The following is a 27,843-nucleotide window of genomic DNA, read 5'->3' on the forward strand; positions in this document are numbered from 1 at the left end:
TCTGCCTTGCCAGGCTGGTGGGAATAGCAGCAGTCCCGGTGGGTCGGGCTGTCAGGGGTGAAGCTGCTGCTCTGTGTGAGCCGTGAGCCCACTGTGGGCAGGTGCGTGTGCTGAGTACCGCATCGTCTCTCATCCACGTGCGAACCCCAGGACACGCATTGCGGTTCCTTATCTTTATTAAACAGACAAGGAAACACGTTCAAAGAGGTTAAGGGGTGTGCCCATGGCCAGTGACTGACCACAGCATCGTGACTCACACCCGGTTTATTTTGCCCACAAGGCCAACCTCATCGCTTCGCAGCCCCCATCCCCTGATTGAGGAATCGGGTGAGTGCCATGGGGAGCATGTGCTAGAAGGCTTGGGAATTCCAAAGCAGCTGATCCGTGTCTTCCCAGCACACATGGTGGGGAAACTAAAATGAAGCAAAAATAGAGTTTGTCAGCAGGAGGACAGCTGCCACTTTCTCTGGGAACAGATCTTGATTTATCTGCCCAGGTGAGGCAGGCTCCAGCTCTCGGGGCAGCGCAGAGAAAGAATATGAATACGGCCAGGGAAATCGCGGTCTCTCCCTTCATTAGGAAAAGATGGAGTAGACCCCTCGTGTGTGGCACAAGTGTCAAAGAAATCTTGACCTGAGAGAGCAAGTTGGGGGCACTCGGAGTTGGAGAGCTTGTCCGCCGGACCCTCACACCCGGGAGTTGCTCTGTCCTCCCCAATGGCCGGTGCTGTGCCCTGCGGCCAGCATCACAGCTGCTGCAGTCACCATCTGTTGACACTCGCTCGCACTGAAATGGACAACGGGACTGATCGCTGTTGCAAGAGCAGAGAGGGAGGAGAGAGAAGTGAGAGAGAGAGAGTGTGCGTGTGTGCACACACCCACGGAGCCTGGGACACCGGCAGCAGAGAGGGACAGCACGCTGCCAGGCACACCCGGGAGATGCTCCCTCTGGCTCCCGTGGCAGACCGTGCTGCTCTCACATGTGGGTGCCAGGAGCTAGCTGACCTGGCTTTGCGCAGCCCATGCCCGGAACCCCTGTTCGCTGCTCTAGACCAGCCCGGGACGCCAGGAATCTTCTAGTTCCCAGAGCGTCCCTGCGTGCATCCTGTATTTAAGGATTGCTGGTGTACAAACCTGCTGTCTCAAGTGTAGGGCAGGAAATAGAGGTGGCCTGTCTCTGTTTTTCTTCAAAATGCCCACTGCTGGTGGAACTAGAGAGGGTCAAAAATGAAATGATCTATTTGGGCCAGACAGCCCAGGAGGCAGAGGAGAGAGAGACTCCGCCGAGAGAATGGGGCGGGGGGCTGTGTTTTCTTGTGGGGCAGTTCCAAGCCAGATTCCGTGCCACCAGCCCAGAACGCGTTTATTTGCAGAGTGTTCCCCTCCCTGCCCTCTGGGGGCAGGGTCAGCTGGAAGGCAGCGGGCCGTGAACCTACGGAGGGGCAGGGAAAGCTGGCAGGTGCCGATTCCCAGGCCTTGAGGATTGTTCCGGAGCCTGCGGCATGCCAGAAGCTTACTTTCACAGGACGGATTAAAAAAACGTTAACCAACTTTTCATTGAGGTGTGACGTGCTCTAGAAAGCCCATATAGCCTGAGTATATGCACAGCTTGGTAAGTGTTCCCAAACCGTGGGTGGGTGTGTAGCCAGCACCTGTGTGAATGGAAGGTCAGGAGCGTATCAGGAGCCACACCCGACACCTTCCAGTCACTAACTGTCTCTTCCACCTCACTCAGGATCTCCTTGTCCTGACTTCTCAGAGCACAGGTTTGTTTAGCCTGCTTATGTGTTTACTTTTATTTTATTTATTTATTTATTTATTTATTGAAGATTATTTATTTCAGGCTCCTAGGTGGCTCAGTCCATTAGGTGTCTTTCTCCAGCTCAGGTCATGATGATCCCAAGGTCCTGGGATCAAGCCCCACATTGGGCTTCCTGCTCAGTGGGGAGCCTGCTTCTCCCTCGGACCCTCCACCTGTTTGAGCACTCCCTCTTTCTCTGTCTCTCTCGTTCTCTCTCTCAAATAAATAAAGTCTTAAAAAAAGAACTATTTATTTATTTGGAAGAGACAGAGCGAGCAGAGAGGAGAGGGAGACAAGCGGACCCCCTGCTGAGCGGGGAGCCTGATGTGAGGCTCAGTCCCAGGACCCTGGGATCATGACCTGTGCTAAAACCTGGAGTCTCGTGCTCAGCTGACTAAGCACCCCCCCTACCCCCACGTCCCCCCGTGTGTGTTTCTGAAGTCCGTTCTGTTGGTGGGCTTTTGAGTAGTTGCCGTGAACATCCCAAGACATACCTTTCGGTGAACGGGTGCACATTTCTGTGAACTTACATGTAGGCGTGGAACTGGGCGCATGTCCGTTCAGTTCTAGTGGATGGTGCCCAACAGTTTCCCAGCGTGGTCACGGGTGTTTCTTCCCATCGTCTGTCCGACAGCTTGTGCAAGAATTCCAGTGCCAACTAAGAAGCTGGTCCTGGGTACTGACCATCTTTTTTATTTTGGCCAATCTGTTAGGGAAAGCAAAGGCCTAGAAAGGAATCAACATAGCAGAGGAAGTGAAAATGCTCCCCAAAAGGGGGGAGCCTCCTGCGGGGGGGTGGTCTGCTGCCTGGCTGCAGGGATACCCAGCAGACCGTGTGATAATTCTTCCCCACGTGACAGAGCTTTAAGGTACCTGATCCCACAAAACAGACGTGGCTCCCGTGGGCCTCTGCCGATATTTAGCAGACCGTGTCCCTCCTCCTCTCCCCTAGCCATTGACTGGGGCTGATACTGCAAGTCACTGCCTGCTCCTGCTGGAAGCAGCCCCTCTCGGCCCACGGGAGTCTGGGCCCGACATGCCGGTGCCCTGCTGCTCCTGGCTGCTGCGTGGGCCTCCAGCTCTCGGTGCTGGTTGCTGTCAGAGCTGAGGAGCGTGAGGTGTCCCTGGACAGGCCGTGCTTGACTTGCAGGAGGCCTCATCCATTTACAGCGTGAAACAGTGGCTAACTGTGCTCCTAATAGGTGCCCAGCCACACGCTGAGGGCTTTTTGATGATGACTTCCCGCCATCCGCCTAGTTCTGAGAAGTAGGTAGGTGTGATTTGTCCCCACCTTACAGATAAGAAAACTAAAGGCTACAACCATTTTCTCTGAGTAACATAGCTACTGGGTGTCTTAGTTCCATGGCAAACGTTGATGTTTTAACCACTACCCTGTATTTCTCTCATGGAGGCTGACGTTTGGATACTTAAACTTCCTTTTGAACTTAAACTTCCTTTCTCTTGGGTCTAAAAGCTATGTCAGGGGGGTTTCAGTGGGACCAGGGGAGCTCACCCTGTGACCCACCCTGGCCACTGAAGAACACTTAGGGATAGTGGCCCTCCAAGAAATGTCCACACCCTGGTCCCCAGGACCCTGTGAATATGATCCTTACCTGTTGGGAGGGACTGTGTTATCTTGGGTCATCTGTGTGGGGCTGGTGTAATCCTAGGGGTCCTTGAAAGTGGAGGAGGGAAGCTGAAGAGTCAGAGAAGGAGGTTCACTGGGCGAAGCAGGGTCAGAGAGACGTCATGTTGCCGTGTTTGAAGAGCGAGGAAGGAAGCCGTATGCGGAGGCTCCCGAGAGCCGCCTCTGGAAGGTGGAAAAGGCAAGGAAACTGAGCCTCCAGAAGAAACATCTCTGCCCACCCCCTTGCTTTTGCCTTGCTGAGACCCGTGTTAGGCTTCCGACCTCCTAAAGTGTAAGGTGATGAATTCGTGTTGTGCTGTGCTGCTGAGTGTTTGAAGTTACCGCAGGAACAGGCCAGTTGCTTGAGATGACCATTGGTGTCATGGCCAAGCTCATAGGCTTTGGAGCTGGGCTGCCTGCCTCCCAACCCCTGACGTATGAGTTTTCCAGTTGTGGGACTTGGGGGCAATTTGCTTAACCCTGTGGGCCTCCGGTTTCTCATCTCTCAAACTGGGTAGGGATGGTCTCTAACCTGCGAGGTTGCTGGAGGATTAGATGAGGATTGTTATGCTCCTGAAATGCCTGGTGATAGTTTTAGCTACAGTCGCTCGAGGGAGGCATCCTCACTGGTCCCACAGGACTGGGGGGCACACCTGCTCCACTCTTAGCAGCAAGGTAGCTGTCTGTGCCTCTGCTTCCTTATCTGGAAAATAGAGGCAGGAGTCCCAGGGTGGTTGGGGGATTGTATCGGCTAGTGGGCCGGAGCTTTCAGCCGGGTGAGCGATAGGCCGTCCACACGGGGCAGCTGTTGTTATCTTTGGGTGGCTGGTGACTGTTGAGCCTCGGGCCCTCTGCATCGTGCACCCATGTGTTTCCTTGGTTAATCTGGAGAATAATTGAAGGGCGCTGGGGAGGCAGAAGGGTCCCTGCTTGCCTCGAACAGTCCCGGGTACCGAGCAGGTGCTCCATGATGGCTGCAGACATGAATACAGAAAGAAGACCCTAGCCCTGCCCTGGGGAATACCCTCAGGGTGTCTGCCCTGCCCTCGCTGTGCAGGACAAGGCCTGGAGAGATGCCAGAGCTTTGTGGTTGTCTTTAAAAAGAAACAAAACAAAGAACTACTTCCTACCAGCTGACCCCAAACCCCCTCAGCTCACTGCCAGGACCTCTCAGCCCTGCGGAGGAGCTTGGGCTGCATGTCAGGCTGACTCCCTAAGCTAGCCACTTTCCCCTTCTTGAACCTTTGCTCCTCATCTTTATAACAGACAGACCTCTCAGGGTCGTTCTGGGGAACCCCAAGCTGTAGAAAGTTCCGGATCTGAGAGGTCTTCGGTGCTTGTGCAAAGTGACTCTCCCCTGAAGGCTCCCCAATTTCCTGCCACACCTCTGTTTGGGTATCAGAGCCGCAGGACATTATTTTTAGTGAGTTTCCTTCTAAGTAGGTTAGGATCGAATAGAAGGAAGGAAGAATAACACAACTGCTGCTCTGGGTCCGTGATTGTAACAGACTGATTTTCTTCTTCCATCCCCAGGCCTGATCTTTGGACCAGAAAGGAATGAAAAAGTTGCCCCTTACGATGGCTGTGCCTTGTCAGTTGCTTGAAGCTGCATTCAGGGATTTCCTGAGCCTTATGGATTTACAGTGACATTCAGCTGCCCAAGAATGACGGCGGAGGAAGCATGGTCTGGAATCACACGCACTGGGCGCACGTTTGGATGTTAATGGCAGTTTTCAAGAAGACCATGGCTGAGTGCCTGGCAGATCCCCCTATGGGGGACAGAGGACCGCGGCTTCCTGTGATGCCTGGGATCTCTGCCCTGTGTCTGCATAAGCGTTGGCTTGGGTCGCGACCAGCCTCACTGAGGGCTCCTGTGAAACGTAAGGCCCATCTCCTCCTCGTGCTCCTGTGCGTTCTGTCAGGTGCCCACCTGGGCTTTCAGGGACTCTGGCCTGGCTGGGGCGAGAGAAGTCACAATGACGGAGCCGGTTCTCAGGGGGACATGGCAGTTACTGACCTCCCTCCGGGTGTCTGCTGGATGCTGGGTACGTGGGGAGACAGCAGGAAACTGAAAGGAGCTTTCCAGCAGCCACCCCGGGTCCCCGTGCTGATGTGCGTTGTCGTGCCGGTCAGCATTCCCTGACGGCCGGGCTCCTGGGCCCGTCTCTGGGCACCAGACCACACGTGCCTTGAAGGCGGGGGTCTGGAAGACAGAGTATAGTGTGTCCTGTTGCAGAAAGGGCATAAAGGCATGATGGTGAGTGAGTGAAGACATTGAGAATAAATAGGGCAAGTGTGCGTGGCTCTGTGCTTAGAGCGAGAAACACACTGTTGAGAGTCATCAGGCTGCCCATGGAGCCAGAAGGCCTGAGTTGGGTGCTCTGCCCTGTACCTGCCGTGCGACTCCGGCCAGGTGACTGCTGCATGCCTTTCCCTTTCTCTCTTCAGTAGAGGTGATGTGTCATCATTCTTTGCAGGGCTGGTATCAAGGGTCACAGAATAGATACTTGTGTTTGGCACACAGCAGACCCTGGCATGTGGCAGTGTCACTGTGGCTCGGGGAAAGGCTTCTGGAGTGCGTGGGTATTGTGTGGGCTGCGAACGAGTCAGGTGGGCCGTGCTGGCCTTCACACTGGGTGTGGCTGGTTGGCATGGACGGTTGATCACAGATCACAGGCCCTGGAGCCCTTGCGAGGGCCGAGTGGCAAGACAATAGCAGGCAAGGGAGAGGAGCCTTGTGTCCCTGTGAGGGAAGGAGCAGCTAGACTTGAACTTGGCCACAAGGGCCTGTGGCAGTTCTGCAGTTGGCAAGCAGAAGGACTGGCTCCCCACCCCCACCACCCCTGTCCCAACTTGGCAGCTATGACATCGGTGACAGAGAGATGTTGCCTTAGCACTGGGCTCCCCATAGGACAATAGCAGCTCAAACTACCCACGTCCCGGTACAGGTCACCTGGAACCACCTGGCAGGTGGCTGCTGAGACCACAGTGAAGTGGGGCCTGGGGTTTGATCCTGCCTGAGTTTGCAGTTCCACTCTTGCCCAGTGGCACTTTGCAGTGAGGCTTTCCCCAATCTCCTGGTGGTAATACTGTCCCTCTAGTCTCTCCCCACAGGTTTAAATCAGAGCTGTTCCAGATGTGATGTGGTGTTCAGACACAGGTTGTCTGATTGCGTCCTTCTCCCCCACCCTGGAAAGCTGCCTCTCTGAGGTCAGGAAATGGGTTTGTCTTGCCCTGGAGGCATGTTATTTATTGTATGTCGCTTGATCAGATCACAGGGTGACTCTCAGTGGTTTTATTTCGGTGTTCCTGAAGAGGTCCGACAGAAGGGAAGCACTCTCTTTTTGAGCATCTGTATAACTTCATCAGCCAACGGTCCTGCTGAGGGGCAGTGCTGTGCGCACTGCACAGCTGAGAGCTGGGAGGTTTGGTGGGGCTGCAGAACTCACCCGACGTTCCTTATCCAAGAGAACACTGAGCAGGAAGCCAGGAGCTGCCTGACGCTTTATGCTGAATCACGCCAGTTCAGCAGAAGAGAAAAGGCTATTCCTTTGAGGTCTTTAGAAGGACATGTGTGTGTGTGTGTGTGCGTGTGTGTGCGTGCGTGTGTGTGCACGCGCATGTGTGAGTGCACGCATGCGCACGCGTGTGTGTGTACCACCGCCTGCTGAGGAATGCTCCTGGGCTTCTCAGCACTGGGTACCCTCTTTATCCTCCAGGAGAGATAGACTTTCAGGAAGGACTCACTCCTGTGTGAGGAGGCAGGATGAAGGGAAGCTGGCATTGCGGTCCAGCCCCTGGAAGCCTACAGCCCGTGGGTAGGTGGGGATTTGCAGCCCCCTGCGATGGGTGTGCTGCCCACCGTACTAGGGCCAAACACGATGGGGAGAGGACTCCCCTGAGGGGGCTGGTGAAGGTCTGGGAGCACTCTGAGGACGGGGAGGCTTGGCCGGGCTTGCAGGGGTGATCAGGCCAGTCCTGGGGACCCAAGGGCCTCCGCTGGAAGAGTGGGTTGGGAACACTGAGGCACAGCACTGCCCCAGGCCTCTTGCCCCTCTTGCTCTTTTCCCTGTCCCTCCCGCTGTGGCAGCTGTGCCCCCACTTATCACATGACCCAGAACCCCGCTTCTCTTTTTATCGGTTGCTCCCCAGAACAAACCCATTGTGGTGGTCTGGGTTATCTCCTGCTCCTCCTGGGAGGATAAGGGTGGGCTCTGCATCAGAAGACACAGAATGGTCCTGGTCAGGAATAATACTCTGCTGGGTCCCTCCTTTCTGGCCGCCGAGTCCCTGCCCCACACCTGCAGGCTTGTACCCTATGGACAGTGACAGAGAAATGACCACCATTTCTTAAGCCACACATTTGGCCGACACTATTCCTTTCTAAGGCCAGAACACACCCGTGGGGTAAGCACGGTTAGTCTGGTGGTCTCCTCTTGATGTAGCTGGAGCACAGAAAGGCAGAGCAGGTCCCCCTGAGCACAAGGCAGGATTTGAACAGTTCTCTTGGAAGGCAAAGCCACGAGGCCTCCCTGCCTGGAGCTGAGGGACCCATTTCTGCTTCCTTCTTGGTCCCTGGTGACGACGGTATGATCTCGGGCAGGTTACCTCTCTACTCTGGGCCTTCATATCCCTGACTGGTAGGGAAACCGCCTGCTTTCTACGTCTGGACACTTGAGAGTGAAAGCTGCGTGCTAACACTTGGTCTGGGACGGCAGGTGCTAACTGTTGTTGCTAGGCAGACTAGACCCAGTGTTCCTTAGACTTATCAGTTAGATGGTGGACAGTGCTGCTGGTCCTGCTGGTGCTGGTCCTGGGCCTGGTGCTGGTTCCACTGCTGGTGCCACTGGTGCTATTTCCTGTGTCTGCGGCAGCCCCTCCACGTCCCCCTTTGTGGCCACATGGGCAGCTTGCATTTCTGCGTCCAGCACATGAGCTTGGCCTCATCTCCTTATCTCACAAGTCCATCTTTATCTGCTTAGAGGAGTCTGTGTCTCATTGAGCTCTGTTACCCCAGACTCTGCTAGTGCAGGCCTGACCCTCTGTTTGTTTGTTCATTTTCACGGGAACCCGTGGTGGTGGACAGTACATACAGTCATCCTGGGGCTCGGGGTGCAGTGTTGCCGTCCTACCGACACAGACACCCCAAGCCAGCGTTTCTAGAGATGGCTTATTGCCCTAGACCTCCCAACAGGGGAGCCCGGGTCCCCTGGAGACTACACCGGCTAGGCTGAGGGAAGGGCTGCCACTCATTCTCCAGGCAGGGTCTGGAGCCCAGGTTTCTCAATGAACAGCCTTGGGACTCTGTCGTGGCTGGTGCTTATTAATGTCTGGAAATGTGCCTGCTTAACCTTCCAATCCAGCGAGATGGGTGTGGTGCCTCTTTTCTATATGAGAAACTGAGGCTCAGAGAGATCCAGAGATCTTCCCAACTTAGCACTTATCTCTGGAGAGAGCAGAGAAGCTGATACCTGCTCTCCAATCTGTTAGCTTTCAGCCTGCCTTCGCCTGCTAGAACATTGGTTCTCAGTGTGTGGGGAGGCACGCAAGGTGCCTGTAGGTTATCGAGGGGCAGGCTGACTTTAAAAAAAAAAAAATTGTTTTATATTTACCTTCTCTTGAATTAGGAAAAGATCACAACACAGGAGACCGGTTGTTTGTGCAGCTGTCACAGCTTAGGACTTAGATATTTGAGATAAAAAAAAGAAAAAAAGGGGGTGCCTGGCTGGCTCAGTGGTTTAGGCCTCTGCCTTCAGCTTGGGTCATGATCTCAGGGTCCTGGGATTGAGCCCCGCATGGGGCTCTCTGCTCATCGGGGAGCCTGCTTCCCCGCCCCCCCCGCCCTTTGCCTGCCTCTCTGCCTACTTGTGATCTTTCTCTCTCTCTGTCAAATAGATAAATGAAATATTTTTAAAAAAAGGGGGCCAATTTTGCAAAGATATTGAGGTGACCACAGCAAGTAAACACAAGTAAACAGACAGTCCCCTCTGCTGTTTGTGCTTCTTCAGCTGCACGGCTCTGGCCATGTTCCCAGAGAACGTGTCTCTCTGCCCCGGATGCAATGGGTCCGCACCCTGCTTCGTGTTGGAACACGTCTGCGCCCTCGTTCACGGTGATCCTCCTGAAATGCAGAGGATGCACGGGGAAGGGACGATACAGCTCGTTCCGCAGCTAGTGGGGAAACAGAATCGCAGAACCATAACACTTTGTGAACCTGTAATTCTGCTCGAATTGACGGCGGCCCCTGATCGTGGCACAGGCAACGTATTGCATTTATTGAGCACCCACAGTTTTCCTGTCACCTCCTCGATCACTGTCTGAGGTCGAATTCTGAAATAGTAAATATTCCTCCTATGAAGTCAAGTGGTGACTCATTCACTCATTCTTTTTCACTCATTTCTCCTTGGTAAATAGGGGATAATGTTACCTAGCCCATGGGTTCCTTGTGAGAATTACATAAGAGAATATATTGAAGGGCTTAATTCGGGGCCTGACATGTCATAAGCACTCAGGGAATACCAGCTATGTTTAAATAAAGTGTTGAAATGGAATTAGAAGACCAGAACTTGTAGGCATACAGAAATAAAGAGCACTGAGGATGAGCGAGTTACTAAAATTTAGCACGAAATTCTGCTCTTTCTAGTTAGCCCAACACACTGGGTAGGTTATATTTGTCTGCGTATGTCAAGGGTTGGCAGACTTTTCTGTGAAGGGCTGGGTAGTAAATGTTTTTGGTTTTTTAGGACACAGAGTTCTGTCACCATTAGTCAGTTCTGCCTCTGTGTCTGGAAAGCAGGCGTAGCCAGTAGGTAAATAAACGGGCATGGCTGTGTTCCAATAAAACTTTATTTATAAGAACCGACCGTAGGCCGTAGTTTGCACTTCGGTCTAAATGAGGGAAACCTGTCTGCTGTTGAAAAAGAACAATTTCTGGATTATGAACATTGAGAAAAATTTGTTACAAATGTAGTCTCTCTCTCTCTCTCTCTCTCTCTTTTTTTTTTTTTTTTTTTTTTTTAAGATTTTATTTTTAAGTAATCTCTACACCCAATGTGTTGGGCTTACAATGTCGAGTCAAGATCAAGATCTGAGCCCCAGGAGGTGGTCTTTATAGGAAGCTTGTTAGATAGTGTAGGGACAGTGATTTTGTTGGGGTTATATGGGAAATGCAGAAGACCTTGACATGGCTAGTTCTTTTACCATGTATTTGGCAAACATTTATTGAGGCCTTGCTATGTCTCCACCTTTGATGTTGATCCCTAATGGATCCTAAAAGTGCATGCATTTTGTCAGTGGGACTGTGTTAGCAAGGGGTCATCTTAGCAGTGCTGCAGGGAGGTCAGCTTAGATCCTTTTTTGGTGTCCTTTGTAATCTCCAGTTCCTGAATTACGCACAAGCCTTAATGCTAATTTAAGTGGCCTGCCTGAGCTCCAAGCACTAGCTACTGAGCAGCCTACCTCGCAGTGGGGGCTCCAGGATGAGGAGGGAGTGTCAGATGAGATCCTTGAGCTCTTAGCGTGATATATGATATCTGCAATTACTAGAAGAATGTGGTCTTTAGAGCAGAACACAACCAGGTTTTGAAGCTTTGCTGTTCCATAGCTGTGTGATCTAGCTCTGGTTCCTAAACCTCTCTGAACCTCACTTTCTTTATCTGCGAAGTGGGAACCATGGCACTGCTGAGTCTCTAGTTCTTAACTCAGTGTGGTCAGCTAGTGATTCCTCTCTAAATGTTAGTTCCTCCCTGTGGGGGCCTGGTGGCTACTGGCCTCACCTGTCCTTTATCCCAGGAAACTGGGTCCTGGCTTTTTAAGCTGGAGCCTGTGGATGTAAGGATTTCAGCTCCGTCTCCCTGGTGAGTGTTGGGGGTAAGAAGGCTTGAGAAAACACTGGCCTGAGGAATTCCGAAGTTAATGAAGGGAGCGGATTCCAGAGGGTCTCTGCTTGACCTCCCACACTTTCCCCAACCCCCTGTCATCCCTGAGCAAGTTTAGAGGCAATCAAAGGATTGTAGCAGCTCCATAAAACAGCTCTCACATGATGGGGCACGACTGTGGCCTTGGCCACGGGGAGTCTGGGCCAGGGTGCTTGACTTTGAGTCTCTTCCCTGTGGTGCCTGGTTAACCTGAGAAGGGCACTGGAGCCACCAGGGTGGGCAAGGCAGGCCATCATGGGAGAAGGAGAGCATATTTGAAAAAGTTGAGGGGATAATTCTCAGCTATAAAGATGGGGAGAGGGACTAAGGGCCTGTGTGAGAAATTTGAAAGACCTAGATGACTTTATTTATTTATTTTTTAAGGATTTTATTTATGTGTTTGACAGAGGGAGAAAGCAGAAGCAGGGGGAGAGGCAGGCAGAGGCAGAGAGAGAAGCAGGCTTCCTGCCAAGGAAGGAGCCAATTGTGGACTCGATCTCAGGACCCCAAGATCATGACCTGAGCCAAAGGCAGATGCTTAACCACCTGAGCCACCCAGGCGCCCTGACTCAGGTGCCTTTAAAAAAAGAAAGGAAGGAAGGAAGAAATAAAGAAAGAAAGAGTGAGCAAGCAAGCTAGCTTTTGCCATGATTCTGACTTCAGGACCCAAGAGGTGCATTCAGCCAGGACTAAGCGGATGAAGGGGGTGGGTCCCTGTTGTCTGATACAGTTTCCAGATGCATTCTCCGTTTCTGGCTAGTGGAAACTTCAGGGGAAAGGCTTCGGAACCCAGAATGGGGCCGGGAAATTGCTGTCATTGAAGGGCCACAGTGGCTGGGGCTGGTCTGTGCCCAGCTCCATCAGTGTCTGCGGGCCCCGGGACTCAGGGTGGTGGGTGCGGACCTGCCAGGAGCTGCGTGGCATCTGCTCCAGTTTCCCTGGCTGCTCTCTGGGAAGGGGGTTATTTCCTCTGGTAGGTGGGGGCTGGGGAGGCTTTGTCCCCTTCCTTTGTCTGCTCAAATTGCCTGGTTTTGCAGGACAGCAGCTCAGGGTGGGGGTCTTTCCCTATTATCTATGTGTCTGCCCTATCTGCCGCCATCTATGACTCCCCACAGGGTGGGGCTTCTGGGGAGAGGGGGTCAGCTCTACCTGATTACTAGGAACTACCCTGACCCTTCCCTCCCCCATGGAGGCTTATCTGGCTCCAACCAGAGCAGCTGCTCTGGTGAGCTTTCTGAGTCCCTCAGAAGTAGGGACAGGGTTTAGCAGGCTACATAAACAAATAAACATCAACCAGAACAAGCTCCCAGCTTTCCACTCACCCAGGAGCCCGGGAAACTGTGCTGCATTTTCAGAGAACGTGAAGATGCTCATCCTAAAAAGTATATTCCTGATAGAGAAATGCTCTAAAGAGGTTGTCCAGGAAACGTTAGAAAGTCAAGGACCATGTATGTCTTGGGGCTTCCTGGCTTTGTGACCTTGGGTGGGATACTTGGTCTTTGTGGACCTTAGTTTCCTCCTACCTGTAGCTGGTTCTTGTGAAAAATACAAGACCTGAGATGTAAAGCCTGGCCGGTGATGAGTCCCAGCCTCTGAACCTGAACTTAAGTCAGATTTGCCAGTTGGGTCCCTTTTTTGACTGTCCTCTTTCCACTTGTTGAGTCATCTCGGGTGGTTCCTGGGATTTTTCTGAGGCTCTGACTCCTAGTCCTTTAATGCGGTGGTGGTCTGTGGCACTTGTCCCTCATCTGCTTGTTGAAAGGACCAAATGAGTTCCCTAAAGTGCCTGAGAGCCGGCCCATGTGGCTGTTGTTGGACTGTGTGCTGGCTGAGCCTGATCCCTTGACAGCGGAGTCTAGAGGCGGCATAGGTGGTGGGTTCAAGCACATTCCTCAAGCTTAAGACCAGGCGGCCCGAGAAGTGTGTCTGGGACGTGGATGGCCCTGCATCCCTCAGAAGCCGTGCCAGGATGCTGGACACACTGGGTGCTGCCGGCTCTGCTGTCCGCTGCTTCCCACATTATTCAGACTGACTTGCTAGGCTCTAGAATCTGCTCATGGTGGGGTGTTGTCCTTTGCATGCCATCCAGATCTGAGACACAAAGCAAGAAGCTGCAGAGGGTCATTTAACAGACTCCCCCATTCCTGCCCCAGGACGAACTGGGGTTAAGTGAGGGGGCCTGTGTGATTCGGATCATTGCTTCTGAAGAAATAAGAACAATTTAGAGATCCTGTGGAAGCCTGTGGGCTCTCTTCTCTCCTTCCAGTTCCTTCCCTTCCCAGAAAGACCACTTTTCTGAAGGTGGGCTGTGGTCCGTCGTGGCTCACCCTTTTCTTACAGATCCGTCTGGAGACCTTTTCTGGCACCCATTCTCCTGTTTGCAGACCCCTGTGGGGGTGGCCTTGTGTAGGCACATGGTCATGGCACTCTGCTCTGTTCACTCCATTGTTTGGATGCTGCTGCCACTGCTGCTGCTGCTGTTTGCTCCTCCTGGTGGATTTTGGGTCGTTAACAGGTTTTTGCTACTGTAAACAATGCTGGGGGACACTTCTTTGCACATACCTCCCAGTGCACTTGCAGGTGTCCCCAGGGCCTTGATGCACAGGAATGCATGCTTTCTGCCTCATCAGGGGAAGCCATGCTGCCGTCCAGCTGGGATCTTTCACTGGCTGGGGGCTGGGAGGTGTCTCTCTATGAGCTGGAGAGCTCTTTGAGTGATGCTTGCCCCTGCTCTGCATCTCTGTGTCCGGTCGGCAGTGCATGGTACCAGCGTCAGCTCATTACTTGTTGAATGGGGTGAATTCTGGAAGTAGATGAGATTGGCACGGAGGGCAGGACCAGGATCAGGGCATAGAGGAGGCCCTTCCATGGCTGCCCTCTGCCAAAGCGAGGTCAGTGGAGAGAAACAGAGATGGGGGTGGTGGAGAAAAAGGCACTGAGAGTGTGCTGAAAGCCAGGGGTGGCAGGGCCAGGCTGGGTATCACGAAACCGGCTCCTGGGGGGCTGGCTGAGACCATGTCCGTGCAGGCAGGTCCCCACCATGGGGGACATGGGTATCCCCGTGACCATCGTAGGAGCCAGACTCAGCCAGGAATGGGGTTTCCAGCAAAGCCTGTGTCTCAGAAGCAGTAAAGGAGAGCAGGAGGCCAGGCTGTGGCAGGGGGGTTTGTGGACCGTGCGGGGAAGAGAGTGTCGGAAGGAAGATCCGTGCCGTGGAAAAGGTGAGAGAAACAAGAGGGCGAGGGAGGATCAGACACAAGGTTTGAGGCTTTTTCCCCCTCCCCTTTTTTGAATGATTAGAAATGGAAAATTAGGATTTAGTACGGGAAAAATAATGTGTATACTGCGAGATAGCCCGTTTTCTTCTTAAATATTTTCTCTGATGGTCAAACTAATAAAGGTCTTTGGGGAAAATATAGAATATAGAGAAGGGCAGTGCTCACGAGGCTCCACTGGGAGCCCCCCCTGCTAGGACTGGGGTGACCCCGCACCCTGGCTGTGCCGGGGTGTTCCTGCAGTCAGCACTGGGAGCCCCACCTCCCAGCACTTGATGGCACCCCGCTATCCCTGGGGCACGCGGGACCTGAGGGCTTACCTTACCCTCCCTCTCCTGCTTCGTGGTTGACTGCCCACCCTTCCTGCCTGCAGGCATCACTGTCTCTGCTGGGGATGGGGTGCAGGCCGCCACGCGGTGCCCGGGGGCGAGGGCCGGGGGAACCACATCTGGAGAAGAGAACGCGTCCAGGGTGCATATTTTTAAGTGTCTGGAGGGGTTCCCCTTCCTAACAGCCCTGTAAGGTCTTCCCATTCGATTCGTCTTTGTCACATACCTAGTACGTGTAGGGCCCCGTGCTGAGAAGTCCAGGCCCTGTGGGTTCGTTGAGTACGTGTTTGCTTCCGTTGGGTGGCTTTCATGGCTTCACATTATTCAGTCACTCTAGCAGCACCGGGAGGCTGTTGCTGTCACCCCTGTTCTGCTGGTGAGGAGTAGAAGTGCCGAGTTACCCGACACCGTGGTCTAAGTCTCCTGGGTCACAGAGTGCAGTAGCTTCAGGGGGTCTGGTGCTAGTGTTGGCCCTTTTGTTTGTTGGATGGATGACCTTGGGCAAGTTACTTAACTTCCCTTGACCTCTGTTTTCAAATCTGTAAAATGGGGTCACCATAGCTCTTCTGTTGAGGTGAATGTTTGTGTCTTCCCCACATGTTTATGTTGAAGCCCTAAGCCTCAAGGATGGCATTCAGAGTGGGGCCTTTGAGAGGTGATCCAGCTCACAGGAGGTCATGAGGGTGCCCCCCACCTCCCCACCTGCGATGGGACCAGTGTCTTTGAAAACAGGAAGACAGATCTCTGTTTCTCTTTTTATACTTTCACACCAAGGGGAGGCCCATGAGCAGCGAGAAAGTGGCTACCCACCAGCCAAGAAGCCAGCTGTCACCAAGGACAGAATCTGCTGGCACTCTAGCCTCCAGAACCCTGAGAAGTAAGGGTAGGTGGTTGAAGCCCCTGACTGTGGCATATTGTTACAGTAATCTCAGCTGCCTTAAGTCAGCCTTCTGGTTTAAATGGGATGCTACATGAAGCCTTCAGCATGGCACACAACACCTACCAAGTGCTGGATGAAGCGTGGGCGGCACTGGGCACCATGGTCTTTCCAGGTGACCCCATGGGGGCTCAGAGCCAGTCAGGAACTGGCTGGCAGTCACTCAGTCAGTTTATGGCAGATCTTGGGATAAGCCTGGTCCTTCTTCCCTGCCTGGCAAGCACCTTTCCCGCGATGCCTTTGTGGACTGACCATGTGTCATCGGGGTTCTTGCAAAGAGCCTCGAGAGCCAGAGCAAGGTAGGAGGAAGCTGGCTGGCTGCCGTCTGCAGCTGAATGAAGCCCTTCCCGGGGTTTCATGTGCTCTCCAGGTAGCACCGAAAGAAACCCCTCCCACTGGTTTGGGGTTCTCAGCTGACCCTGCATTTTGGATTCAGAGAGCACTGGCTTCTTGCCTTTTCCTGAGGACAGATAATGTTTCAGCAGCAGCAAAGGTAAAGGGGAAATTTAGGCTTGGGCAGGGCAGGCTGTCCCCCTTTGGTGTGATGAATGTTAAGACATGGCTTAGGGACACTCCTGATGTCCTGTGTCCCCAGGTGTTGGAATGAGAAGGGCATCTGCAGGTAAGGGGAAGCTTTGGCTGCCTGGAGAAGCCTGTGTTCTCATGATGCATCCATGGCCCAATGTTTGAGTCTTATTTCTGTCCATTCTGTGCAATGGCAAGGCCTTGGGTGCAAGATCGAAGAGGCTGTGGATATATGGGCGTTGGTGGCATGGTGCTTGCATTTAACTACCCTTTATTGAATAGCTTTTATGCTCCAGGACTTAAATTAAGCTTCCAGCAATCCCAAGAGGTAAATGCTGTGTGACTTTCACCTCACTGGTGTGGAAACAGGCTCAGAACAGTTTCAAGCTCCCGGCTCGTAAGGCCGAACCCGGGATTCTGAGCTTCCCTGCGACTCCCGACCTCGGTTCCCAGGCTGCTGCTCCCTACCCCGGAAACATCATGACCTGTCACGCGAGATGCCAGGCCTCGGGTCCCAGATGGACACAGGGGCCCTATGAGAGGCTGGGTCTTCCCACCAGACAGAATTGACACTAGCCTGCTACATTGACCGTCCTGTTGTCCTGAAGGGACTCCAGAGGTCAACTGCTCTGTCGGGGTGGGTGTGATGGAGATAGGAAGCTACACCGCACTGCATTGGTTTGCTGGTGGGCATGGGCCTGGTCACCATCAGGGAGGCAGGCAGGGCTGGGGAGCAGGAAAAAACCTACAGACAATGCAGACCGCATTGTGGATGGAGTTAGGTTATTACACGGAGGCTCAGATGATCAGATCTGGGTCAGTAAGACTGGGCTGCAGAAAGAGAAATGGGGAATCTTTATATTTTCCCACAATGCCCTCGGCATTTTAAAGGACCCTGTTTTGTTGGTTACCCTTCTAGGGATGGTGGATGTGGGGTCCCAGCCAGAGATCTGTGGTGGCGGCGAGGAGAGAAGCAGTGGTGGGGCTGGGCTGGGGAAGGGGCCGCGGCTGAGGGAATGGAGGAACAGGATGGGAGGGCGCACATTCCACACCCAGCTTCGTCCTGTTTTAACTTTCTCCCTGGCAGAGAACAAGGGGCCGATTCACGTGGCAAGAGTGGCCTCCCTGAGCCTGGATTTGGGTTTCTGTGCCTTCCAGTGACTCAGGAGGGAAGTCCATCACGCATCACTCATGCCGTTCTCAATCTTCATTTTGTGGCTGCCTCATCTTTCTGGAATTTGCCTTTTTTCTTTCTTTTTCTGGGTCACGTGTGGCGGCATCCTATGGCAGGACTCCAGGAAGCGCAGCCCAGCCTCGGTCCTCGCGCAGGCGTCTCCAGGCGTCCCAAGCCTTGTGCTCTGTTGGCCGGCCTTCGCCTTGTTGGCTGGGTGACTTGTGCACGTTCCAGTGTTCCTGTCGACTTCGGGGCTCCACACCTGCTTCTCCATCCACCCCCACCCCTGGGGGGACCTCTGGTTCAACACTCCCAGACCTTCAGATTGGAACTCTCGGGACGGCAGGCTTCCTGGCCTGCTTCCCTGGATATAAGGGTCCCCCGAGGTCTCTGGACCTGGGGGTGTGGCAGTGGGGCTGCTGTCACTGGAGGTGAAGCACGGCACCATCGAGTGGGGAGAGGGGACGGACATTCTGACAGGGTGCTTTCTGCCTTTCCCAGTCCCCACCGACCTTGACTTTAGACTCTGGCTCCCCCGCAGGGCTGGTTGCCCCTCCCCCTGCTCACAGGCATTTATCTGCTCTCTGCTCCAGCATGCTCCTGCTGCATGGGTCTGTCTCTCCTGTGGGCCTAGAAGCTTCTCTGGTGGGAGGATCAGGTTTGGGCTCACCTTGTATTTCAAAGCCCTTAGTGTGGGGACAGCCCATGTGGGGTGCTGGATGAACTCTCAAGAGGCTGGTTGAGACTTTTCCGAATTAAAGGGGATGGGGTCACACAGGCCACTTTCCCCCTTAATAGATCGACTGCTGTTTATCGTTCTGATAATCAATGGGTATATATGGATGTCTGCTGTGTTCTCAAGGAAGCTACTTGAATGGCATACCTGTCCCACCCTAAATTGGGTAAAACAGCAGGAAAACAGTCTAATACAGTGTTTCAGGTGATGTGTCTCAGTGTGAGGAGGCCTGAGTTTGCATCATGGCTTTGTTGTTGATGAGCATGTAACCTGAGACCAGATACTTCTCTGAGCCTCAGTGTCCCTAGCTGCAGAATGGGAGTAAATAAAGCTAGCATTCACATGTGGAGATGATTTTAATGAGCTAGTACATGCATAATGTTGAGCATGTGTGGGAAGCTCTCTGGAGGGAGACCCATGGGCCACTGTTTTTCCTTTAAAAGCTAAGTGGACACGATGCACCTCTCAGAACTGCAGCTCTGTTTGTGGGGGGTGGGGAGCTCAGTGTGGTCCTTAGTGGGCATGGCGGTGCAGGGCAGGGCCTGGGGTCCTGGGATGCGGAGGCTTGCGTGCTGGAAAACTGGACCGTGGGCAGCCCCTGCAGAGACATTGGGATGGGAGAGGGAACCAGGACTCCCCTCTGGGAGGCAGTGACCAGCCTCCAGGAGTGGAGGATCGTGAAGAAAATGTTGGGCCTTAGGCTTCTGGAACCAGACAGAAGCAGGGCACTCGTGCTCGTGTTCTCCAAGGATTGTTTGTACGCCAGCCCTACAGATGCTGCAATGGTCACCGTGACCGAGATTCGGTGTGTGCCTGCGGTGCCAGAGTGGGTGCCAGTTTTTCTGATGAGGCCGGGGGAGAGACTGTGCATGGGGGGGAGAGGCTGTGCATGCAAGGGGTAAGCTGCCAGGTGCAGGGGGTGGGGCGCAGGGGCGGGCCCAGGCACACTGTGCTCAGGCTACCCTTGCCCTAGGTCAACCCAGGCACGTGAGTGCAGGAAGAGCAGTCGGCAGGGTGCTTAGTTAGGCAGGCTCCACCCTCGACTCAGGAGAGGAGGATTGGGGTGCCGGGGGTTGGGAGCAGATGCGGGTGAAATGGGGGTGATGGTGGTGAAAATGTGCACCAGGAGGGGATGCTTTTGAAGCTTGTGTTTGTTCTGAAAGAATTGACTCGCTTTCTGTTTCCTGGGCCACTGAATTTTGGTGCCTGCATCTGCAAACTGGGGATAAGGAACTCTGGGGCAGGTGTGAAATCCTGAGCAGAAATGGTTGAGCTTGTAGGAATGTGGCAGAGAATGCTAAAGCCTCCCTCTTTCTGAACCATCTTCGTTTGCTGGGAAATCGCTATCAGATGGACATCTGCAAAGCCCGCACTAGTTGGATCAGTGAAGTCAAATGACTGGCTGATGTAAGAATTAGATTAGTGGCTAATAGTCATAGCTGACATTCATCTAGTGATTAAGTCCTGGCCATCTTTTCTAGAACTTAATTCCTAAAGTCAGCCTAGGAGATGCAGTGCTATCATTAGCCCTATTTTACAAGCAAGAAAAACAGGATCAGAGAGGTTGAGTGTAGTATCTGAGGTCACACAGCTAAAAGAGGCTGCTCTGGTATTCCAGCCCCAGCAGTCTCACTCCAGAGCCTGTGCTCTGAGGGTTCTGGGAAGAGATAGGGGTACAGACTTTTCTTCAGTGTCCCACAGATTACCGCTCCCAGGGGATTATGCTCAGAGTCGTGTAGGCTGAACCCTGGACACCCATCTCTCCTCCACCTGATCTGAACCATCATCAGTGGCACAGGGAGGCTGAACAGGCAGGAACCCCAGAAGTAGGTGACCTCTCCTTTTGTTTCCAGCATCTGCCCAGCTCCTCTTGGAAACTTTTCCCTTTTGCTGACAGACATGATCCTTGTTCGGGACATTGCTTTTTTAAGATTTTTTTTTTTTAATTTTTTTTATTTATTTGAGAGAGAGGCAGTGAGAGAGAGCATGAGCGAGGAGAAGGTCAGAGGGAGAAGCAGACTCCCCATGGAGCTGGGAGCCCGATGCGGGACTTGATCCCGGGACTCCGGGATCATGAACTGAGCTGAAAGCAGTCGTCCAACCAACTGAGCCACCCAGGTGTCCCTGGACATTGCTTTCTTGGCTGGGGTCATTTGAGTAGATCCAGGCACATCTGTGCTGGGAGCTCTCACCAGGAAAGCTGCAGCCAGGAGTGCCCCTGAGCGTGGCTTCTCTGACCCATGTAACAGAGCCCTGTGGCTGCTGGTCCTGACTCTCAGCACTTAACTTGCCGGCCTCTCAGAGACTCTACAGGGGCTGGAATTCTAGCAAGCCATCACTCCAGCGGCTCTGCAGTGTGGGGCTGGAATCTGGGAAGAAACTGTGCACCAGACACCCTCTGGGGTGCCTTATGCCTTATCATCACTACAACCCCTGTGGATTCCCTGAGGTGAGGAGACTGAGGTCCAGGCGGGTTGAGGAACTTGCCCAAAGACGTAGCCAGTGAACTAGAGCTGAACACCGGCTGTGTCTGAGAGCATGCTGGTCCCGCTCTGCCCTGCTCAGGGACAGCAAGAACGTCTCTGTTGTGACCAGGAGTCAGTGTTGCAGGTGATGTCCTGGCTCCTTTCCGGTCTGTGATTACGCTTATCTTAGGCAAAGACAGAAGGAGCAGCTTTCCTGGCCATAAACTGTTTTAACTGAAGCTCACCACAGGTTTCTGGGTGGTGCTTGTCTCGTGAGGGATAAAGAATGGGCGCGGCTGTGTGGGCAGTTGGTGAATGGGGCTGGGGGCAGGGACAGGACTGGCTTTTGGAGGAGACCTGACTGACTGCCCCTAGGTAGGTGGGCCTCTGGGCTGTCTCTTCACTTCATCAAGAGGAGCCAACAGATGCCCCTGTTTAAAAAGTCTGTGACCCTGCAGGGTGAGGCTTTGGAGCCGGCATTCAGCTCACTGCAGATGTCTGTACTAGCCACACGGACAGTTTGCTTTCCCGAAGGCTCTCTAACTGTAAGAGTTAGTTCAGTATGGGGGGTGCTTCCTGGGCCTCTTGAGTGGTTCATGTGTGCTCACTCACGTAACCCTACAGTTGCCCGACGTGATAGCTACTGTTACCACCACTCCGATTTTAAAGATGAACAAAGACTTGATGCAGTTAAGTCATGTGCCCAAGATCCCTCAGCGAGTAGGCTGCTGAGCAGGGATTTGAACAGGGAGCAGCTGCCAGGCTCACACAGGTGGGCCCTCTGCCGGCTGAGGGCTCCATGAAGCTGGAGTTGACCCTTCCCCCTTGTTATCCCACCACCCTCCTACTGGGAAGATTGAATGATTCCCCTTGTGATGGATGAGGAAAGAAAGGCTTGTGAGTGGTTAAGGAATTTTCCAGAATTCTGCAAGTTCTAAGTGGTAGCTTTAGGCTTGAACTCAGGTCCACTGACTCCAAATATGGGGTCACTCTTAGATCTCCTCCCTTTCTTGCTGACCTCTGGGCTCAGCTTGTATCACCCCGTCCAGCTGGTCTTTCCATGCAGGTGGCCCCACCGTGCCTCTGCTTTCCTCCGGCTTGGAGAGCGAGCTTTACCCCTCAGACTCAGGCATGGCTTCCTCTTCACATCTGCTCCCAGGACCCGGCCTTCAAACCAGGATTCCCTCTGAAGCTTGGTGATCAGAAAATTCATCCACCAAGCTTGACCTGGCGTGTGCCCTTTGGCACTGGGAAGCCATGGGGCATCCAGGGTCACACTGTGTGTGTGACTGCGGTCGGTCCCATTTCTTTGATGCAGATGTTGTTTTAGAGGGGAATGGCAGCAGAGAAGCGGGAGGCCCCACTGGGGCACTACTTGTCTCGTGGGTGGGGGTGCACTGCCCCCCCCCCCCGCCCCGCCCCGGCTGGTCTTTGTTCTGTGCCAGGCCTTGACAGAGTCGGTCAGGTTCAGGGGCCCCGCAGTGCTCTCCGCACTGGGAGCCCTTCCTTCAGCTCACCTGCCTTGCGCCCTTCCTCCCCCTTCTGTGCTGTGGAGATGGAAGCCAGCCCGTCACTGGTTCTCCAAATCGCCTGCTCAGCCGCTTCAGGCCAGTGGAAGGTGTTAAGTCCTCTCGAGTGTCGCCCTCTCTCGGACCCCCTCCGACTTCCTCACAGGTCCCACTTCCCAGCCCAGGTTAGCTGTGTCTTTGCTCTGCTGGGTTGCTTATTCCGGGACTGGGTGTGCTCTAGAGCCTGCGGCCTCTCCGAGTGAGGGGCTGGGCCTTGCCCCTGGGGCTGCCCTGCTCCAGGCCCCTGTGTATGAGGTGCTCATCACCACCAGATCGTTCTCTGGAGACAGCAGAAGTGTTTACTACCACCTTGCCCCCACCCAGCCTTGCACTCGGCTATAGAAAGACAGACAACACAATTCAGAAATGAGCAAAAGACTTCAGTTTACCTTTCTCCAGAGAAATGTGCAAATGGCTGGTGAATGAAAAGATGCCTAACTTCATTAGTCATTAAGGAAAGGTATAAATGAAAGCCATGAGCTCTCTCTTTCTACCTGCTAGGATGGCTGTGATCATACTTTCAAAAGAGCAGAGAATAACCGGTGTTGGCCAGGCTGTGGAGATGTTGGAGCCCTGTGCACTGCTGGTGGGGGTGTAACAGGGTGACGGCCGCAGTGGAAACCAGCTTGCAGCTCCTCACGAAGTTAGCTATAGAATTACCCTGTGACCGAGCAACCGCACTCGTCTGTAAAGGAGGTATTGATACATGTTACAACATGGACGAACCTCAGAAAATTGAAAAAAGCCAGGCATGACAGTTCACATATTGCATAATTCCATTTTTAGGAAACATCCAGAATAGAGACAGAAGCAGATTGATGGTTGCTCGGGGTGGGGGGCAATGGGGTGTTCCTGCTTCATGGGGATGAGGTGTTATCTTGGGGTGATGGAAATCTTCTAGAAGGACAAGAAGTGGTCACATGGCATCATGGGTGTACTACATGCCGCTAAATTGTGTGTATTAAAATGGTTACTTTTATTTTTTGTGAATTTCACCTCAACTACAACAAACACACCTGGTGTCACCGCAGGTCTCCAAGGGGTAAAAAGAGGAAACATGGGGCACATGCTTTATGTCTGACTCTTGACCTCAGTGAGTTTGTTAGAGATGGGATGAGCCCTGTTACTGCCATGATACAGGTGAGCAAGTTGAGGCTCAGTTAGGGCACTCAGTTTAAGGAGGCACCGACAGATATGAATATGGGCTTGTCTGGGTCCGACCTGATCACTTCTCTATACTCTTCCTCCTGGCCAGCACAACAGGCTTTTGTTTGGCTTTGCCTTGCTTCAGAATGAGCTCATGCCAGGAACTGTGCTCAGCCGCCCTCAGCTTCAGATCCTTTCGGGAGATGCCTGCCCCTTCCCTTCCTCATGCCCACGTCCTCTGAATCCCTGTGCACTCTGGCCACCTGTCTACAGAGATCTTTTTCCAACACACACTGCCCACTTCCCTCCCAAGGAGACAAAGATCTGTAGCAGAGGGAAAATGAAAGGAGAGGTTTGAGCGCAGTCCTACTGTGCGGTCATGGATGCGTCTCTTAAACCGGCAGCACCTCAGCTTCCCTAAATGTGTTGTGGGAGAGCAGGACAACACTCAGACGTCTTCCCTGGACTGGTCGTGAGGACTGACTGACCGTATCTGTGTCTGGACTTTAAGGATGAAAAAGCACCATATGGACATGGGGGGTGGCAGGGTCACTCCTTGAATCAAGGTCAACATTCTGGCATACACAGCAGAGAACAGACCCAAACCCCAAAATCTAGCTGAAGGGCATGTGACTGGTGCTCAGTATTGATTTGCTGCCCGAACGAGAGCATGAAGGGGCAGGAGTCAGTCCTTGACCTGAATTGTGGGCTTGGTCCAGGACTTAGGCTTGCACATGTCCTTTGTGTGTGCTCAGCCCCGGGACCGAGCATGTAGGAGACAGTCAGGAAACAACTGGGGATTGATTTGTCTCTCTTCTCCATACCCAAGTTGGAGATGGACAGCTTCATTTTGGTTTCTGGATTTTGGCTGCTTTTTTCTTGCGTGGTGGGAATTATTGCAGGAAGACGTCGTGGAGGAAGCCGCAGGTGCTCCACTTGATCCCGCCTTCCCCGTAGCGGTGTGTGGTCCAGCGCAGAGGAGGGAGGGCTGGCGCTCCTGACGGGAAGTGGTTGGGCGCTCGCCTGAATCTGGCCGTATCCAGGTGGAAGAGCTGCATCACTTCGGCCCCGTGCCCTCTTCCGCCGGATCCCATCACTTTCTCAGGAGCACGTAGCTGAAGCTTTGCGGGTTGGAGGTAAGAGGCGGTGCCTCTCTGGGTCCGAGTCAGGGATGTGAGCATCGTTTCGGTTCTGACAGCTGGTGGGAGAGCCGTTTCTTCTTTCTGGTCGAGGTGGCCAAGGCAGCAAGTGTTACTGTGGATTTGCTCACTCTTAGTCACGTGATCCTGGACCAGGCAGCCTGTATCGGGGGTCTCTGTTTTCATGCAAAACAAGGGCGGGGGTGACGCTTGGAGGATCCCTCAAGTTCCTTGTGGCCCCCAGATTTGAAGACTCTGACAGTTGATGGTGGGTGTGCTTGGTAAAGGCCCCTTATTGCAACCATCCTTTGTCTTTCTCTTTTCTGCCTAAACTTTAATCCATCTACCCACTGACTTACCCACTGACCTACCTACTGACCTACCCACTGACATACCCACCTGTTGACACACTTGCCCACCCCCCATTCACTCACCCGGCCACCCACACGTAACCCGCGTGTACTAGATAACCCCTCTGAACCGGCCAATGTGCTAGGTCCTGAGGATACTGGGAGGTCTTAAGAGTTCACAATCATGAGTGGGACATAGGTATTGGCATAAAATTGGAAAATGAAATGTCTTGGGTGCTATGATTCAGAAAGGCGCAGACCGCTCTCATAGCAGCCAGGCAGGCTAGCAGCCTCCCCTGAGATCCCTTCACGGAGGACTACGGCCTGCCTTCTGTGACAGCTTCAGGATGGGCTTGTCTTGATGTGGGAGAACCGTGTTGATGACCTCAAGAGGCCCCTTGTAGCCACAGGAATCTGTGATGTGGAGTTCTCAATTGCCGGCTTTGCTGGAGAAGAGAGAGAAAAAGAAAGAAGGAAGAAACAGAGGAGCTGGTCAGTCCTCCTGTACATTTATGTTTGCGGTCCCAAACCTCCGTTTCCTGGGGCCGCAGGCTGTGTGTGTGGGAGGCGCAGAGCAGCGGCTCAGCGGGGCACGGCGCTCCAGCAGCCAGCTCTGGGGACGGCTGTCTGATGGCACTGCTGTCCCCCTGCAGCAGCAGTGGCTGGCCCAGGGCAGAGCTTCTCTCTGTCCAGTTAGTCAGTGGCCTGCGGCCAGGGCCAGAGTAGGACCCCTCCGAGAGCCAGTGCTGGGATTCCGAGAGGGGAAGGGGCCCATGTCCCCCACCCGCAGCCCCACCAGCAAGACTGTGGACAAGGCAGCTTTTCTAATAAGCAGCCTTTGCTTGCCCTGTGGGAGATGAAAGACTGTGCGTAAAAGTGGGTAATTTGGGGTTTTCCTGATGAAAGCAGTTGACATTTGTTGGGACCTCAAGCACACTGCAGAGCGGCCTTTCATCTCTGTTATCAGAGCGTGGCCCGGCTCTGGCCTGCATCCGGGGCGGCCAGTGCCGCTGGAATTGGATCGGGCCAGTGGTAAAATGTAAGGAAATGGGGGGAATGACCTTCAAGGCTGTGGGTGGTGGAGTGGAGATGGCAGAGGCCAGTTCTGACTGTTCTGACAGAGGGGCTTCTACTGGTCCTGGAACGTGTCTCCTGGCACCCGGCAGCGTCATGGAAAGAGGGTGCCCTTCGCAGCTGGACAGAGCCGGCTGGATTTGAAGGCTGGCTCTCTACTCACTGGGTGGACCTAGGGAGTCATTTGTGCTCTGTGGCCTCTGGCCTCCTTTGCCAGAGGACATGCTTGTGCCGCCAGCTCTCGTGGCCTCCACAGCTGCTCTGCTGCACCGTCTGGAGTCAGGAACGTGCATCGGTTTCCCCTGTCATTGATGAACTTGCCCCATTGTGCTGTAGGCGATAGAAGGAACTAGAGACTTGTGTTATTCATCCACATTACCACACAGCACCTGGCACATGGTCCTCTGTAAATGGCTGGGTGATGGCTCGATGGAGAAAGGAGACTTTGTGTGTGCCAGCCTTATGTGTCATCTAGCTTTTCGGCGGGTAGGAAGGGTTGAACAGAGGTCAGATAACTTGAACTTGAAGCATGCTAGTTGTAGAGACTTCGAGGAGTGCACACAGGACACAGCAAGCAGATCCTTAAGACCTGATCCGCTCACGGACCCGGGGCCACAGTCCAGGCCAACCGCCCATGAGGTAACTCAATTCTCCAGTTGTAGCAACCCAGACACATGTCTGTCCAGTGTGCCCTTCAATACCTCCACCGACGGGGCACTTCCTACCACTGAAAGGTGGCATTGACCGTTCTAATGCACTTCCTTCTGCTGGGGTGTGGGCTCTTTCTCGAAGCTCTCTGGGTTCTGATTCCTGGGACCTTCCCAATTAAATAGCCTCCTTACAGACAACGGCTTCCAAATTCCTGAAGGCAGATGCCGTGTCCCTTCTAAGTTGTTGCTTACCCCGCAGGATGGCACTGGTTACGACACTTCTTCTCCCCGAGCCTGTTTCCCCAGCTCCTGAGCACTGTTTGTGGATGAAGTTAACGGAAGAACGTACAGCGAACCCATATAAACAAGGGAGCAGTCACGTCTAAGGTGGCATTTTTTGGATGCATATTTATTTACTTTTTAAAGGTCTGTTTATTTGAGAGAGAGTGTGTGGCGGGAACAAAGGGAGAGGGAGAGAGAGTCCCAAGCAGACTCCATGCTCAGCATGGAGCCTGACACAGGGCTCAATCTCACCACCCTGAGATCACGACCTGAGCTGAAACCAAGAGTCGGACGCCTAACTGCACCACCCAGGACCCCCGTATGCTCCTATTTGAAACCACTTGCCACCACACCTCGGGTGACCCCTGGGCTGCTGTAGATCTTGCCTTTGCTGTGTGGCACCTTTTCAGCACTGAGAAGCTGAAGGTTCCTTGAGCTCCTCTTTGATGCTTTTTAGCTTAAGAAATAGCGAGGTGACCTCTTCTACCCCATGGAAGAGATTCAGGTAGCTAAGCCATTTCCCTTTCTTGATCCTCTAGTCTGCGGAGTTATTGAATTAGTGACGCTGTGTCAGTGTGTCTGGGCCTTTGGACACCGAGTACTTCTCCCTCCTTCTGTGAAACTGAGAGGGAGGTTGTGGCCCCCTGCTCCCAGCAGTCGCTGTCAGGGGGACTATGGCCCAGGGCAGGGAAAGTGATGTGATACCGAGAGACCAGGTCAGGCATCTTCCCTGTCGACCTGGCAGACCTGTCTGGCCTCTGTTCAGGGCCTTACCCGTTTAAGGTGTGGGTGCGTCCATCCAGGTCCAGCAATGTGGACCTGGTGGGCATCTCTAGGCAGGTCAGAAAGC

General features: G+C 53.5%; 1 long non-coding RNA gene across 9 annotated transcripts in view; it reads left to right on the forward strand.

Moving 5' to 3' along the window:
- Positions 1-27,843, forward strand: part of LOC101690609 — a 227,250-nt gene that overhangs the window by 64,149 nt on the left and 135,258 nt on the right. For 8 of the 9 annotated variants that reach the window (XR_006606183.1, XR_006606184.1, XR_006606187.1 and 5 more), the window contains exon 2: positions 4,961-5,307. This is a non-coding gene — a long non-coding RNA (uncharacterized LOC101690609). The other variant, XR_006606189.1, reaches the window with a different exon arrangement.

The sequence above is a fragment of the Mustela putorius genome, unplaced genomic scaffold (assembly GCF_011764305.1).
Source record: "Mustela putorius furo isolate JIRA1106 unplaced genomic scaffold, ASM1176430v1.1 tig00000228_pilon_pilon_pilon, whole genome shotgun sequence".
In the NCBI taxonomy this organism is placed as follows: domain Eukaryota; kingdom Metazoa; phylum Chordata; class Mammalia; order Carnivora; family Mustelidae; genus Mustela; species Mustela putorius.